The 17,023-nt window shown below is 34.3% G+C and overlaps 1 protein-coding gene across 3 annotated transcripts in view; it reads left to right on the top strand.

Moving 5' to 3' along the window:
• The window catches only part of SEMA3A (semaphorin 3A), a 456,004-nt gene that overhangs the window by 119,744 nt on the left and 319,237 nt on the right, over nucleotides 1-17,023 (top strand). The window lies entirely within an intron of this gene.

Below are 17,023 nucleotides of genomic sequence, written 5' to 3'. Positions count from 1 at the left end.
CTTAGTCTTTATAATAAATCCTGAATGGCAATCATAATTCTAATCAATTTGTGGAAGAAAAAACAGAGACACAGGGAGGGTACATAACCTGCACTGTCGTAACACAGCAAGTAAATTGGAAAACTCCATGTGATTTCAAGTCTCTCCTTTCTTACTACATTACAATATTTCATCCTGTATAACATAATTAAATAATTATACATAGTTTATCTTTTTTACTTTGAACTATAACTGCTCTGTGCCAAGGTCATAATTTATACAGGTAACTGAGTGACAAAAGGAACACTCAATGCCATTAAAGAAAAACAGTTAACGTTACAGCTCCCATAGAATGAGAGGCATGATACACCATGCAGTGCCATGTGAGAAACCATGTTTTGGTCGGGAAGAGAAGCAAGTCCAAGGGGAGAATCTTAGCACAGAGCCTTTAATGGGGTTTCTTCAGGAAAGGCAGCATAAGGCAGAGATGCAATTTAGGATTAGCTAGTTTATACAATTCCAGTAGGCTTTGTGCTACAGGAGTAGACCCTAGTTATCTGGTACCTGGCCCTGGGTTCATTTAGGATAGGAGAAATAATGGTTTTATCCGTGACTTAGATAGGAAGGTAAGTGGTGGTGCAGTTTGGGATCTATAGTTCTACGCATAAAGATTATGTCCCAGGGATGCCTGGTTGGATCAGTCAGTTAAGCATCCAACTCATGGTTTTGGCTCAGGTCATAATCTCACGATTTCATGAGTTGGAGCCCTGCGTGGGGCTCCACACTGATATTGCAGGGCCTGATTGGGATTCTCTCTCTCCCTTTCTCTCTCTGCTTCTCTCTCTCTCTCTCTCTCTCTCTCTCTCTCTCTCTCTCTGGAAATAAATAAATAAACTTGAAAAAATGCTCCTGATAAGTTCTATATTACCCCTAAGAATTAGCTACCCTAGGAAGGTCAGCCTTTCCCCAGGACAGTAAGGTCCCCAAGAGATGCCAAAACATCATAAGATATAGAAAATTAAATATATACTCAGCATAAATATAAATTTAATATACATTAAATCTATTATATATAAATAAATATACAAATAAATAAAATACAATAATAATAATGACTAACATGCTTCTAAAATTGACTTCCTTTTCATGAAGAAAATTAATGAATAAAGATTCCAATACTGTTCATTTTTGCAAATGGAGATGTATTCCCTTTTTACTTTTTATACATAATGCTATATGACCAACCACATGCATTTAGTAATATAAGTAGGTGATGCTAGCAATATGAATGAAATTTACAATTTTGCTAGCAATGAGAAACAATTTCTTTCATTAATATACTTTTAGAAATCGGGCTTAGGACAAATCCCTACTAAACTTAGCAACTTTTTTAATGTACTAGAAGGAGCCTGTCATTTTTACTGTGTAGAGGCAGAATAAGCACAAAATCTATAGATAGGAGATACAAGTAGTAATATGTTATAATACCCAAAGGCAAGAAATCATTTTCTTATGAGAGCAAGAAGATTTATATGTATAGCTCCTGTTAAGTATCATCAGGATTAAAGGTAAAATACCCATTATCATGTGGCCTTGGTATGTGGTCAACATAAATATTCCATAATCATAGTAATAGTGTGGGCCTGGGAAACAACAAAGAGAACAGAGGTGGGCATGATGTCAAATGTGGCAACAGGGAGGTGGGTCCCTTACTGCCAGCTCCGCTCTGGATGTGGGTTGACCTACTAGGGAGTTTTAGTATTTTCATGTATTTGATAGTCTGGTGGAGTCTATGAACTGCTTCTTAGGCTGATGTTTTTAAATGCAGAAATTAAAAATATAGTATTTCAAGGAAAACAGTTATAATAAAGTTATAAGAATCCTAAAAAGAACACATTTGTGATTTAGTAATGTAAGCCTTTTAAAATTAAAGCATTAGATAAGGGGATCCAGTGGAAGATCTAGTAATATCATAACTTGAAAGAAATGGTCAGTTATAAATGGCTTTCTGAGATTTCTGAAAGAATCATAATGTGATGTGAAAATATCTGATTTCTTTTGGTGATACAGTTACAGGTATTTCTATAATGACTGTATTTTTTACTTACACTTATGAAGGAAATTCTACATGTGACTTGAAATTTAGTGAAAATAAATTTTATTTCTAACCCAAGTTCATTGATCACCTGAATTTTATACCATATTCTTGGCATACTGTTTAACCTGGTTAATAACCTTCAGGACCTTAGGAATCTTTTCATGAAATTAAGGAAGTGGTTATGTCAGTGTCAGTGTCTTTGACATCATCTGCTTCTTCACCTGCTGCTCCCTTCCAGCTAGTTGCCCTTCTAATTACTGTACCTCAGAAAAGCCAATTATGTTTGTATTTTTTACAAAAATGATTGAGCATTTCATCAGGGTTTGGCGTGAGTAAGCTAAGCACTCTGTGGCTTATCTACCCTTCCAGTTTCCCTTCTCCCCCTCAATGTCCCCAGTCAAAATATTGATGCTAAGAGGTCACAGAGCCTGAGAACTAAGTCTTAGTATCAGGATGAATAATCTTCTAACACCAATTCTGTCACTGATTATCCATGTTCATTGACTTCTCTCTCTCTCAACTTTCTTACCTATAAAGTGAATTAAAAATACCTAACTCCCTGAAATGTTGTCAGAATTAAAAAAAAAAAAGAAGCTTAATGGTATAGAGTGTTTTAAACAGGTTTTGAATTATAATAAATGCCCAGTAATAGCAGTTATTGCTATCTTGTCTTCTGGGATTTGGTGGCTGATGTGTGATAAATTGCTATATTAATCAGCATCTATGTGGTAGATAAGGAGACTTGAAATCACTTGAAATGAGGGTTAATGTGTTGTTTGTTTGTTTGTTTATTTATTTATTTATTTATTTATTTATTTATTTATTTATTTTGAGAGACAAAGAGAAAGCATGAGTGGGGGCAGAGAGAAAGAGAGTGAGAAAGAGAGAATCCCAAGCTGGCTTCACGCCTTCAGTGCAGAGCCGTATGCGGGGCTCAGATCTCATGAACTTGAGATCATGACCTCAAGAGTTGGGTGCCTAACCAACTGAGCCACCCAGATGCCCCAAAATAAGAATTAATGTTTTGTGCAGCCTTATGTGTTTGTATTATCTTGTGAGCGTGTAACATTCATAATAATCTTTTACATGAATATAGGTAAGCAAAACACTCTCAAGACCATACCTATGTATAATAGGGAGGATTTCTGAGTAGTTAGATCTCAGGCAAGTTGGTTAAGTTGATACCTGGGTCTCGTAGTATTGTATCCTACCATGTACCTCACATCCAGGTGTGATAAAGGTGGCTATATAAACAAATGTTATTGAGCAATGTAGAGGTACATGAAAGTCATTCTATGCCAACTGACCCATTTGTTCTAATCTGTACATGTTACTGGACACAAAAAGAAATAATTGATTCACACAATAAGTGATAAAGATAGAGCTTTTAATGATTTCCTTACTTAAACTATGTTCCAAAATTCTGGTAACATATAATTTTTATTAACAATTTATTCATGCTTACCAATTTGGTATTAACATTTAAAAGCTAAAGAAAGCATGGGACTGAATATGAAAAAGCCATATTTCTATTTTTTAAATGCTACCAATATTTAAAAACCGTATTTATTCATATTAAATGCCTAAGAATTTTGTATCACTCATTTTAATGGATGAGGCAAAGGAGGCTCAAATCTGACCTAAAAAGTCATTTGATGAACAATTCATTTTGCTTATCTGATAATTCATATTTTGTTTCTTTTAAAAATAAAAACATAGCCACTATCTCCAGACCAATTGGTTTTTCAGAAACAAATGTATCTTTTCAAATGATATTTATTTCAAAGCTTATTTAGAAAGGGGGCATTTTTAATACAACTTTGCAGTTCCAGGACTTGCTGAAGTAGTTGAATTTTCATGGAGTTTGTCCTAAGAAATGCTGTCCACCAGAGAACAGTTATTTCAGTTAAATAATTTATTGGCAACTCAGCAACCATAATAACTGATGAAATATGTTGAGACAAGGAGTAGTCAAGTATAGTGAGTGTGAAATGTACTGTGAATTTTAGAATAGGAAGAGCATATATCAGGAAACATGACGAATAATGCCTACAAAACAATGATTATATTCGTTATTCCTATTTTTGAGCTGAAAAAACAGTGATATTTAGAGAAAGAACAATTGTGTTAAAATATAAATTAAAACTAAAAGAGTTACACTATGCTATGACAAAGTTCTATGCCAAAAAAAAAAAAATAGCCTATTACCTTTAACACCTACCTAGGAAGAGATGTCACTGAGCCCATAATAATCATGGGTAACTATCATATAGCCCGTATCTAATTCTCTATACACAGCACACTTAATCTCTGCAAAATCAGGGTAAAACTTAGGAAATTAAATGAAACGGAAGAAGTCAAAGTGCGTTCTTCGGTTTACTGTTTTCACAGTCACCATCAGTGACCCAGTTTTGTTTTGTCTTTTTTCCTTCCAAGGAAAGAATCTATACATCATTTCCACAAGTTTTGTATAAAAGTCCCTCAAGGCTACATGCAACTAATGCTTCTTTGGGACAAATGTAGCCCGAGGGATGGAAAGAGTTTTGTAGAGTCCAAAAGCTGAATCTTACATTAATATGGAGAAGTGTCCTATTAGCATGATGGCTATCAGCTAATAGTAGAACTTCCTAATGTGTGCATTTTTTTTTTTTTTTTTTTTTTTTTGCTGGTATCATGAGCTTTGTGCTGGGTGTACTGGTTTATTTGGAGCCTGCTACTTGTGAAAGCTTCACCTTTTCCATTTTTAGAAAATGTGAGGCAGCAAAAAGGGTTTTGACAAACTGCAGAGATCCTGCAGAGTTTAATCAGCTTGATTGTGGGCACCCTGCCGCTCTCCTTGTCTCTTATTTTATTTGACCACTAGCAGTTTGGGGAGGGGGTGGAATTCTGCTATTGGATTATAGTTTTCAAAGAAAGTAAAAGAATGTGGTTGGGGAAGATTAAAAATCTGCTTCATACAAAATTACCAGCAAGTCATAGAAAAGAAGACTCACAGGAGCTCTGAAATGGTAACTCATGCTCTCTCTCTGTTTCTCAATGTTTCCAAGTAGTGTACTTTTAATATACAGACTTAGAACATCTCTTTTATCTGTAATGACTGATAGGATACAGTGGCGGTGTATTCTCTATGATGCCAAAGCAAAGGAGTTTCGGTTATGTTAGTAACATAGTGGATTTTTAGTTTGTGCATCTGCGTTCTGTGTGTTGTGAAAAGGTCATTTTCTCAGCATAAGAATTTTAAATTATTATTATTTGAAAATATTAACTGATTTGCCTCCAAATAGTCCTTCATATCAGCACTTATTTTGGTTTTAATTTGGTTACGATGACACTGAAAGTTAAAAATGGTACATATAACCTAAGGCAATGGTCTTTCTCACTAAAACAATTTTATCTCAGATAATTTCTCTCAAATGAAAATGAAAGAAAAACATGAGAACATGGTAAAATGGATGGTTAGTTTGAAAACAGGGAGTGCTTTTTAACATAAACAACAAAAGCCAAAAGGAATTGAAGTTAGAGGAAAAGGACCCATGCTTACAAAAATGAAAAGAAAAAAAAGTAATTAGTAATTCAAAAATAACTAAGAGGAAGTAATCTCTACAATTTTAGCCAATGCATATATTAATTTTAATGCATGTATTTAAATTAAATAGACTATTGGTCAAATTTATAATGAAAAATAATAGCATCAAAATATCTCACATCAAGGTATAGGTATCAGAAGAAGCTATTTGAATATAATTTAAAACAGTAAGTTTTTATGTAACATTTTTGAAAAATTCTTAACCATAAACTTGAAACATTTGCTACATTTAGTTATTTATGACAGGAATATGTAGTTGATTGCTTTTATCAGTGTTTTGGGGTTGCATTTTGTATTATTGCATCACATTAAAGATAAAATGGAGAGAAACTTTGTTTGCTAAAAATCGCTTACTAATTGTTGAGGAAGGCAATGAACTACTACAAGACTGGTTTTAACAGAGACAATTTAGATAATTTCTATTTTTTTGTTTATATCCTATGATTTTGTGACTTCATAACTATAGCTGATACTTTAAAAAACAGAGTTTTTTGGGGCGCCTGGGTGGCTCAGTCGGTTAAGCGTCCGACTTCGGCTCAGGTCACGATCTTGCGGTCCGCGAGTTCGAGCCCCGCGTCGGGCTCTGGGCTGATGGCTCAGAGCCTGGAGCTGGCTTCCGATTCTGTGTGTCTCTCTCTCTCTCTCTCTGCCCCTCCCCCGTTCATGCCGTGTCTCTCTCTGTCTCAAAAATAAGTAAACGTTAAAAAAAATAAAAAAAAAAACAGAGTTTTTTTAGATAATTGTACCTATTATTTTTGTGCCAGTCATCCAAGAAGAATAGAAAGTATACCTTTCCATATCTTAGAGTCTTTCCTCCCCAGTGCTTGCATCTCTAGTAGTAATGCCATCAATGAAACCAAGGTCTTCAAAAGTTAACAGCTGTTCTCTGAAGGAGAGTAGTTCATGTTCTCTCCAGCCTAAAGGTTTACATTTGCATATTTTACCTGTGCAGTGCGCTGACACATTTACCAATGACATTATATATCTTTAAATCTCAACTTGATATGATGCTGTAGAATATTTTGCGGAACGATTTTGGTAAGGTTAATTACCATTTGGAAATGGATGGCGTGCTGTGACAATCCTTCCCAGCCAGAACAGTTAGTAGAAAATTATTCACAACAGAGAACTTCTCTGGATAATAATTTTTTCAGGTATTTATTTATTCCTCATAATTCTACAGTGCTTTGAAAGATTTATTATGAGATTAAAACAAAACAAGCTACTTTCCATTAGTGTGGCACTATTCCTTTCTCCTTTTTATATTCAGGCAAAACCAGAATTTAGTCAGAAAAAACAGCATTCTGATTACATCTTGCATGCCATTTCCCTGGAATTCCTGCTATACTAAGATGGCATAAAATGAGTCCTTTCTAAAGCAAGCATTGCTCATCTGAGCCAAAGTGACTATCGTCTCTGACATGCTGTTTTCTCTGCACCTTTTGCTTCTGTGCACTTTCTATTGTATTGTTCAGTCATTGAGGCTACACTAAGTTGTGCCATGGTAACAGATGACCTCAACATCTCAGTGTCTTTATAATACTCAAGTTTATATATTTCATATGTTGTATGTCCATCACGGGACAGTTCAGGCTGTGCTCCATCATTCTTAAATGAAGAAGCTGACCTATCTGAAACTTGCAAATCTCAGTGAAGAAGGAAAAGAGCAAAGAAAGAACCAAGAGCTCTATTTTGAAGCCTCTCTCCAGATGTGGCACATTTACTTGCAGTCACATGTCACTGCCCAAAGCAAGTCACATGACTACATATAATAAAGTCAGTGGTGCTGGAAGTCTAATGTTCCTGCAGGGTCTGACCCAATAGCACTTATCTTAACAATGATACAATTTACCAAAGTCTGATCATAAATATTCACTTCCCTCTGTTATATAAAATCCCATCTATTACAGTGTCAGACTCAAAATCTAGAACCAAATGAAGGTCTTCATCTGGAGAACTAGGAACTAAGTAAATCATTTATCTACTTTATCGCCCCACCCAACCATGCACACACACACACACACACACACACACACACATACACACACACACGCACATTTGTAATACATTATGGTAGAACAGTGACATACTTTTAATCAGAAAGGAGAAGAAGTTAAATACAGTCAGCAAGTAGATCAGAGCAAATCTGAAATGATAGTGAGCATGATCCTTTCCTGGTTATGGGGAATGTTCCCTGATTGGTCCCCTGTTCTAATGCCTGCCAACAACTGCCTACCCTATTATTCTCTATGGTTCTTAGCTCTTTCCTCTGGCAGATCTTATACATTATTCATCCTCCTTGACATTATCTGAAGGGGGAATTGTAGAAAGTCCTGACCCCCCCAAGAGGCTAAGGAGCTTCCTAAGCCTGATTTTGCTGCCAGTGGAAATTTGGGAATTCTGAAGTTTGCTTTAAATCTTGAACACTCATATTCTCTTTTATTCCAGGCTGGCAGTTCCCTTGGCCGCACAACTTTCTCAAAACATAGTAGGCTTCTTATTTATACTATTTTAGGTTATTCACAACCATGCACCAGTCGCCTCACCCGTGATTTTTTTTTTCTCTAAACTCAGGTATCTTGAAGTTATTTGGCTTCTAGAAGACTTGTACCCTTTTTTATTCTATTTTCTCTGAGCCATTTCATCCAAAGGAACGTGTTTACTGACTTCTCCCTTAATCAGTGCAGAGATACCCTTGATTTGCTCTTTGCTAAGAAGCCGAGTTGTAATTAGCTTTTGTAACTTAAAGCATTCCACATTTTTCTCTTTTACTAATTGGAGATAAGAAACAGTTTCATCTTTCAATGCTGCAAGGCCTGTAATTTCCAGATTCTCTCTCTTCCTGTTGATTCTGTTTACAAATTGGCCATAACTTGAGGCCACAGCTAATTTAGAGCATTATTTGCTTCCCAATCTATAAAAGTTTCCAGTTTTACTGAATGTTTCTCCAATGCATTACATGGGCCACCATCTTCCCAATCTCCAATAAAAATGTTCTTACTACTTACTGCTTGGCCCCAGGGCTGATATATAATTGATTATTATTGTAATTCTTTACTTGTAAGCACCAAATTTCATATCAATTAGTATAGGCTGTCAATAGTATATCTATTAGCATATACTAATAGTACAAAATAATACAAAAATAGTACAAAATAGTATAAAACTAATAGTATATTAATTAGTATAGCATAGTATTAGTTTATGCTGAGGTAATTAATGACTTCACAAGAAGAATAAAGATTTTTCTGTATCACTCACTGATAGTTATTTGTGTGATGGTTTCAGTTCTGTTTCATTATTTTGTACTCAGACTTAAGAATTAGTTATGTCCCCAGGAAGAAAGGTGATGACAGAACCATGTTGTGGCCCCTAGAGCTTCTGCTCAGAAATAGACCATGTCACTTTTACTCACACTATATTTGCCAAAGCAAGTTATGTTGCTTACTCTTAAGTAAAAGGAGTGGGAAGTATAATCTTTCAGATATGGAAGGACAGAGTAGGGCAAGCATGTAAATATTTTCACAATAACGCGATCTTATACATTTGTCTTAGAAGAGACGTAGCTTCAAAGTACATAGTATCTGGAGTTACTTGACTAACACTTGCTAATTAATGGGTATACTAACATGCCAGTTGCTTGACATTTTTGGTAAGTGTTGTTATTTTCCAATGGAGCTGATAATGCTGATGCTGCTTATAAATACTTGACTTGTTGATATTACTAAGATTAGTATAATATAGAAATTTGCTTCACTCATATAATATTAGATAGTCATTGGGGAAAAATAGATGCTTTGTAACAGAGTTTATATATAAATAATATATATATATATATATATAAATTGTATATAAATAAATGTCTATGATTTTTATTTCCCTAATTTTTCCAGGAAATTAAACCATAGATTTACATCAATCTCTGTCTTAAATAGAATTTCACCTCTTCATCTAATTACAAAACTAGATATATTCCCTGAGTGAGACCTGAGGGGTTTTTATAGACATTAGACTATCAAAATATCTTATGACATGGACCAGGTCTAGAATGAACATAGAAGCTATGGGACAGACAATTGAAGGGTAGAAAAGATGGATGTTGAATAGACACTTCTCTAAAGAAGACATCCAGATGGCCAACAGGCACATGAAAAGATGCTCAACATTGCTCCTCATCAGGGAAATACAAATCAAAACCACACTCAGATATCACCTCAAGCCAGTCAGAGTGGCCAAAATGAACAAATCAGGAGACTATAGATGCTGGCGAGGATGTGGAGAAATGGGAACCCTCTTGCACTGTTGGTGGGAATAAAAACTGGTGCAGCCACTCTGGAAAACATTAAAATAAATTAAAAATAGATCTACCCTATGACCCAGCAATAGCACTGCTAGGAATTTACCCAAGGGATACAGGAGTACTGATGCATAGGGGCACTTGTAGCCCAATGTTTATAGCAGCACTCTCAACAATAGCCAAATTTTGGAAAGAGCCTAAATGTCCATCAACTGATGAATGGATAAAGAAATTGTGGTTTATATACACAATGGAATACTACGTGGCAATGAGAAAGAATGAAACATGGCCTTTTGTAGCAACATGGATAGAACTGGAGAGTGTTATGCTAAGTGAAATAAGTCATACAGAGAAAGACAGTTACCATATGTTTTCACTCTTATGTGGATCCTGAGAAACTTAACAGAAAACCATGGGGAAGGGGAAGGAAAAAAAAAAGAAAAAAAAAGAGGTTAGAGTGGGAGAGAGAGCCAAAGCATAAGAGACTCTTAAAAATGAGAACAAACTGAGGGTTAATGGGGGGCGGGAAGGGGGGGGGTAGGTGATGGGTATTGAAGAGGGCATCTTTTGAGATGAGCACTGGGTGTTGTATGGAAACTAATTTGACAATAAGTTTCATATAATAAAAAAAACCTGAGAACAAACTGAGGGTTGATGGGGGTGGGAGGGAGGGGATGGGTGACGGGTATTGAGGAGGGCACTTGTTGGGATGAGCACTGGGTGTTGTATGGAAACCAATTTAACAATAAATTTCATATTAAAAATAAATACATAAATAAATAAACTGAAAAAAAAGAAAAGATGGATGTTATATTTGTAAAAAAAAAATTATGTCTCTTCAGTCATCATAACCATTCATCTATGAACACAGCATACTCTTCTAGACCTTTCTACCTACTCGACAAGTACAGTTTTACCTAATAATTGTAAAACTAAATATGAGACCATTCAACTTAAGAGGAAAGAAAACAAAACAGTTTCTTGACAGGTAATTTAAGGGAAGAAAGCCTATTGAAAAATGTTTGAGACAACAGAAAAGGACAATAGTGAATTAATTTGATTTATTCTCAAATAACTATGGATCTATATTTTTGTTTTTATAGGCTTGGATAATAAATAGCTTAAGTGAGATTTGTAATGTATGGCTTCATTCTTCTTATAATGACTACGGTTTCATTCTCAAAATTGGATTCTTTTGATATTGAGGACAAAGGAATTTCAGGGGGAAAAATAAGGATTTAGCAGTATATCACAGGTGATAGTCAAAAAAAAAATTATAAATAACAGTGCATGATTTCATTAGAGTCACGTAGCCACTGTGGTTAAAAAAATCTGATATTTTGTTTGCAGTGTTTCAAAAAGAAGCATTGCTAAATCTACATTCCAGATACTTTAGAGTAAGAAATGTTACAGACATCAGGAAGCTTCAAAACATGCTTGTACCAATAATGTTTATAACTATAATTAAGAAATAGTAGATTCAAAGTCTTCTAAGAAATCATAGATATTCAGGATAAGAGGTTCTATATATTGAGAATAGGCAATCACATATATTCAGAAGAAAATAGAGATTCCAAAATTTTTGATGGTACTAATCACTTGGGTGATTTAAGCTTCAAGTTTAATTAAGACATAACAAAGTATGTACAAATCAGTTAAGGATTCTCCAAGATGTGTGTATGTGTGTATATATGTATGTGTTTTTATGTGTGTGCATATGTGTTGTGTGTATGTAATATATAATAGCACATATTTTATAAGTTTCATATAAATGCAAATAATGTGTATATATTATGAGATATAGGATGGCATTGGTAACTAGTGTGTACTTGCAAACATTTAAGCTACAGGCGAATAGTTCATAAAGTTTTTGTGTATTTTTAAAGGGGAAATTATTTTCAGTTTAATTTTTTTCAAGCCTTTGGAAATTGTATTTTAGTGTTGGAGTTCTCTTCATGATGTTTTAATGACCAAAAACTGTCCCAAGAAATTTGTCCAGGATGATTTAAGTTTGAGAAAGACACTGAAAGTTTATTTAAGACAAAAATTGGCCTTAAGGGTCTTAAGCTAAATTTTCTATTTGTATGTACTTTGTGATTTCCTTGAAAAATGAAAATGATGTTTTTAGTTTTATGTATCTATTATGAATTTGGAGCAATAGTGACAATTTAGGGTTTAGAAATTACTTAAAGGATATGTATGATGCAATATTTTAATTAATTTATATTTATTTTCAGCCTATGTCAGAACCAGTCTAAGACTGGATGACACTCACCTATTTTAGGTCTTTTGATACCCTAGGTATCATTTCTTTGTTTCAGAGGGCTTACTCCATAGTGTTTCAAATATATTAAATCTACCTTTGTCCCACAGTAAACACTTTTGTTTGTTTATGTTAAAAATTTGAAAGGATTTTATAAATTTGCCCTTGCATTATTATCTTCTGGCTTTTTTCTTCAATAATTATTATGCATCTTGAGGGATAAGTGCAGGGTAAGATAATCTTAATTATAAGAAATTTCAACTTAACATAATAAGGTTGAGAGGTTACATTCAACAAGCATTTAAATATCCCTTAATATCTGATTTGCATCTTTTTTTTATATTCTAGAAGCCATTTAATTTTTTACAATTTAAATATTTTTCCAGGACCTTGAAAAGTGTATATTTTATCCCTGAGCAATTTTCTCTAGTGCTTAATGAGATATCAGCCCCAGATGTATGTACTTGCAATCTTGACTATACATCTTTAATCCTCTGTTTCCAGACTTGGAGCCTGAAACACACCTATAGACTGATTTAGATTCTTACCTCTGTGAATCCTAAGCATTCAGTACTTATCACCATCATTATATTCATCACATTGAACTGCAATCAATAATTTAGTTGTCTGATTCTCAGTAACATAAAAGAAAGGAAATGAGAATATATTCATTCATTAACTCAAATATATACAGCCATTCAAATATATATCTTCATATTCATTACATATATTTAAATGATACTCTACACCACATCGTTCTATGCACTAGTGATATAGTGGCAAATAAAAAGCAAGTCCCAACTCCCCAAAGGTTATATTTTAGTTGCACACCTAATTAATTTTGCACCTAAAACATTGCCTGGACATACTGGGTATAGTTAACAAGTATTTTTAAATGCATAAATAAAAAAATTGTATAATGAAACATAAGAATGTTTGGAGTTACTTAAATTTAGATACTTTAGTACAATTTAAATATGCAGGACAACACATATCTTCATGTTATTTGAAATATAATACAACTACTAATTCTAATCAAAAACAATTGGAATTGTAAATGAAATTAAACCTCAGTTGATTAGTTTTTCGTTTATTCATAATCTTTCTCCCAAAGGAACTCATAGACCCATCTTCTCATGAGTGACAAAGAGGAGAGATGAAGGGAGGAAAGGAAGAAGACGGAGAAAGAGCAAGAAAAGAGAATGAGATTAAATTTGGAATGAACTTTTCTAGAAATATTAATGACAATTTAAGTCTTTCCAATAAATTTGCAATGTTATTTATAAAGAAAATGACCAGTGTAAGTTTCAATTCAGTTAACTCCTAGTAAATCATTGTTTAATGAAAACAAATAGAGCAGAAAGTAGAATGTTGCATTTGTTCTTAGTATATCCCTGTAGGAACTGGCAGACATCACATTTGTCAAAGTCACAACTCCTTTAGAGTTTCCAGGAGAACACCAGGATCAAAGAAATTAAATAGATAAGATAAAGACTTACATTTTATTTGCAATAGGAGTTTCCCATTTAAGATTCACTTGTTACTATCATTTTAGAACAAGTTAAAAGTATACCGGTTAGGAATCTTTACCTGACGCTAATGGAACCTCTTTTGACAGATTTTTCTGTTGAAAATTATGTGGTGTAAATTGGAGAAAAGAACTGTCAGGTTGGATCAGACATTTTGTATCTGCAGGTGGCTACTTGGCTCATATAGTGTTCCCAACGATAGATGCAAAAACTCATCTGTGCCAGAATGTTCTCTACATTATCAAAGAAGGTGCATATTCTCATTCTGTCAAACAAGTATATTTTAATCATAGTTATAATTATTGAATTAACCAATATTCCAAGTGTTAATTTGTTTTTCCAACTTGATGGTTCCATTTGATCAATTTTCTTTAGAGATAAATGAAGTAGTAAAACTTCCATTGTGTAAGTAAGCTTTTTTAATTCAATTATCCACAGCATTTTTTTTTGCAGTATTTTGTTTCGATCAGTTTTATTGTTAACTAGAGAACTATATTCATGGCCTACATTTTATTGATGTTTGTAGTATATTTTCTTATCAGTTCAAATTTGTTTAAAGTTATAACCATATTATATTTTGCTTCTCCACCTTCCTCTTATCATTTCTTCCTTACTTACTACTCACTGATTTTATTGCTATTTCTGGAACCATCTATGTGCAGTCTTGCTTGCCTAAGCCTTTGTATCTATTGTTCCTTTGGTCTCGAATATGCTTTCCTGAGATATCCACATACTTTCTTCCTTCAGACTTCAGGTAGAATGTCACCAACTCAGAGAGGACTTCCCTGACTTTCCCAAGTGAATTGATACTCAGCCACCTTCAATCCTCTTATTTTATAGCACCTACCATCGCCTTACATTATATAATGAATTTGTATATTATATGATTTATGGATTGTATAAAATTTAAGTGTCTCAAGGCCAGGCACATCAGTTAGTAGTTAATGCTGCCTAAAATTGTGCCTGGCACCTAGTAAATAATAAAACATTTAATGAATTAATCTTACATATCTATGTGGGTTATGAACAATTAGATCAGTTAAAGTCTATGAAGCTGTTCATGAAATAGAACATTGATAACATCAAGTTAAAGAAAATTCAAATGTAAAAAAATGGAAGCCCTTATATTTGGAATAAAACTTCTCTTTCTTTAGGCTTCCAACAGCCGAAGTCAGAAAGAGATCAGAATGCTGAAGTGTTCTGTTCGTCCCTCCGCAGGCCTTTAGGTCTTCATATACAGGAGATTCAACCACATGATAGAAATGAGGCCATCACCAGAAGGGCATGAGAGATTGTCAATATGTTTAGAGTAAGTTGACATCTAGACTAGCCATAGGATGCTTCCTATGTAAGTCAAAAGGAAGCCCACACGTGGTGTATGTTCCTCCTCTACAGGCCATCACTGTTGCGAGTCAAGGGACAGAGTCCCTGTGCTGGTCTAAAGATGTCCATCAGAAGTCAAGAAGAATTCACACATCCTTAGCTGGGTCAGAGAGCACTCTCCTCAAGTGTCAAATAGTTACCCTGAAGCCCAGAACACTCCTGACAAGACCTCACAATCATCCCCCTGCCCCTTTTGACACTCGCAGCCTCATCTCTATGCTCTCTCGGGAAAAATCAGGATTTGATTTCTCATGCCTGCTCTCTCATTTTATGTCCGTGGCTAAAAGGAACCCAGAACTTGCCAGGCATTCCTGGTTCTCAAGTCACTAATCTTCATCACGATTCCTCTCTGTCTCCTGATACCCTTTCACCATGCTCTCTGGAACTCACCAACAAGCCCCTTTATCTTCACTACTTTTATGTAATTTCCCCTTATCTTCTTTCTAAATGAAACCTGGTTCTTCTTTGATGACCCTGCTTCTCGTGCCAGCCTCCAAGAGATGGCTATTTCCCTACCACACCACTTAAATCACTGAGATGGAGGTGAAGTAATGTTCTCTTGCTCTTCAGTGTCACTTCCAAAACTGTCTCTTCCCTCCTCCCCAAAACTGCCTGTGATGTCATGACATTAGCAGATACTAGCTGCTACTCCTCTTTAAGAAGTCTTTTACCAACCTCTGATCACTTCCTCTCTTCTGTTAAGATTTTAGCTTTAATTTACTGTCTCTCTTTCCAACGCCTTTCTTGTCTTACAATATGGTAATTTCAATATGCTTGTAGACTTCAAAAACACTAGTCTCTCAGTTACTTGACTTCTCTCCCCCAAAGATCTTGTTTTCCACTCTATCACTGTCATGAAATACTTTCACTATCATGTGATACACGTATCCAAGGAATGTGGAACATGGTATTGACACTTGAGTTTCAGTTTTTGCATATACACTCGGGGTAATAGATTATCTGTTTATTTACTTGTATACCTAGCATAAATTCTTTGCTTAAATCAACTCTAGAAGTTTTCTATAATTCTATCAGGTAGTAAGGGATCCAATAAAAACATGTGTGAATACATATAGGATAATGTAGTCTATGTTTCTCATAAATATAGTAATCTAGAAATATTCTATATTTCTCAAAAAGGCACAGTAAAAAAACAGGATTGGACATAATGAGAGAAATGCTACTTCAGAGTCTATATTACTGTAGTTTCTGTTGACTTAAATAAGATTAAAATTGTTTAATAACATTAGTACTTCGCCAATGAATCTCTACTACATATTCTGTCTTGTTTTCACCAAATTGTGTATTTTCTCCGTTGGGATATTTTTAAGTCTCTGGCCCAGATATGAATTATCTTTATTTTGTTTTCTAAATTATTTTCATAATTTATTCAAATGTTAAATAGTGTATGAGTACTGACAAAGAATTTGTTTTAGTAACGTAAAATTATTCAAAGCATGTTTTTATTTCAGATTTTAAAAGATTGAGTTCTTTAATATTTCTATTTACTTTTCATGTATGGTATGTTTTCTTTATTCAGGGGGAAAAAAAGCTTTTGTTAAAGTAAAATCCAGTTACTTGCTAGCAGCACCATGAAATTACTGCTTAGCTGGGTTGTCACTGTAAGCCTTTCATCGTCAGTAGTGAACAATGTTAATGACATCATAGCATTATGGATAAATCAATACAGCGTGTTAGAATTTCAACGAATTCTCAAATATATCAGTTGTTCTTTATCAGAGTCAGAGCCTAAATAATGAATACTTTCAAAGTACCTCAAATCCAATTAGTATTTACAAATTGTAATTTGGTTGGAGGAGCCTGAGTGAAATGTTTGTCAAATTCACTGTCTGCCTCCCATCATGCCTTTTTCCTTCCTACGTTATAT

The sequence above is a fragment of the Panthera tigris genome, chromosome A2, assembly GCF_018350195.1.
Source record: "Panthera tigris isolate Pti1 chromosome A2, P.tigris_Pti1_mat1.1, whole genome shotgun sequence".
NCBI lineage: Eukaryota > Metazoa > Chordata > Mammalia > Carnivora > Felidae > Panthera > Panthera tigris.
This window is presented reverse-complemented; position numbering and strand designations above follow the sequence as displayed.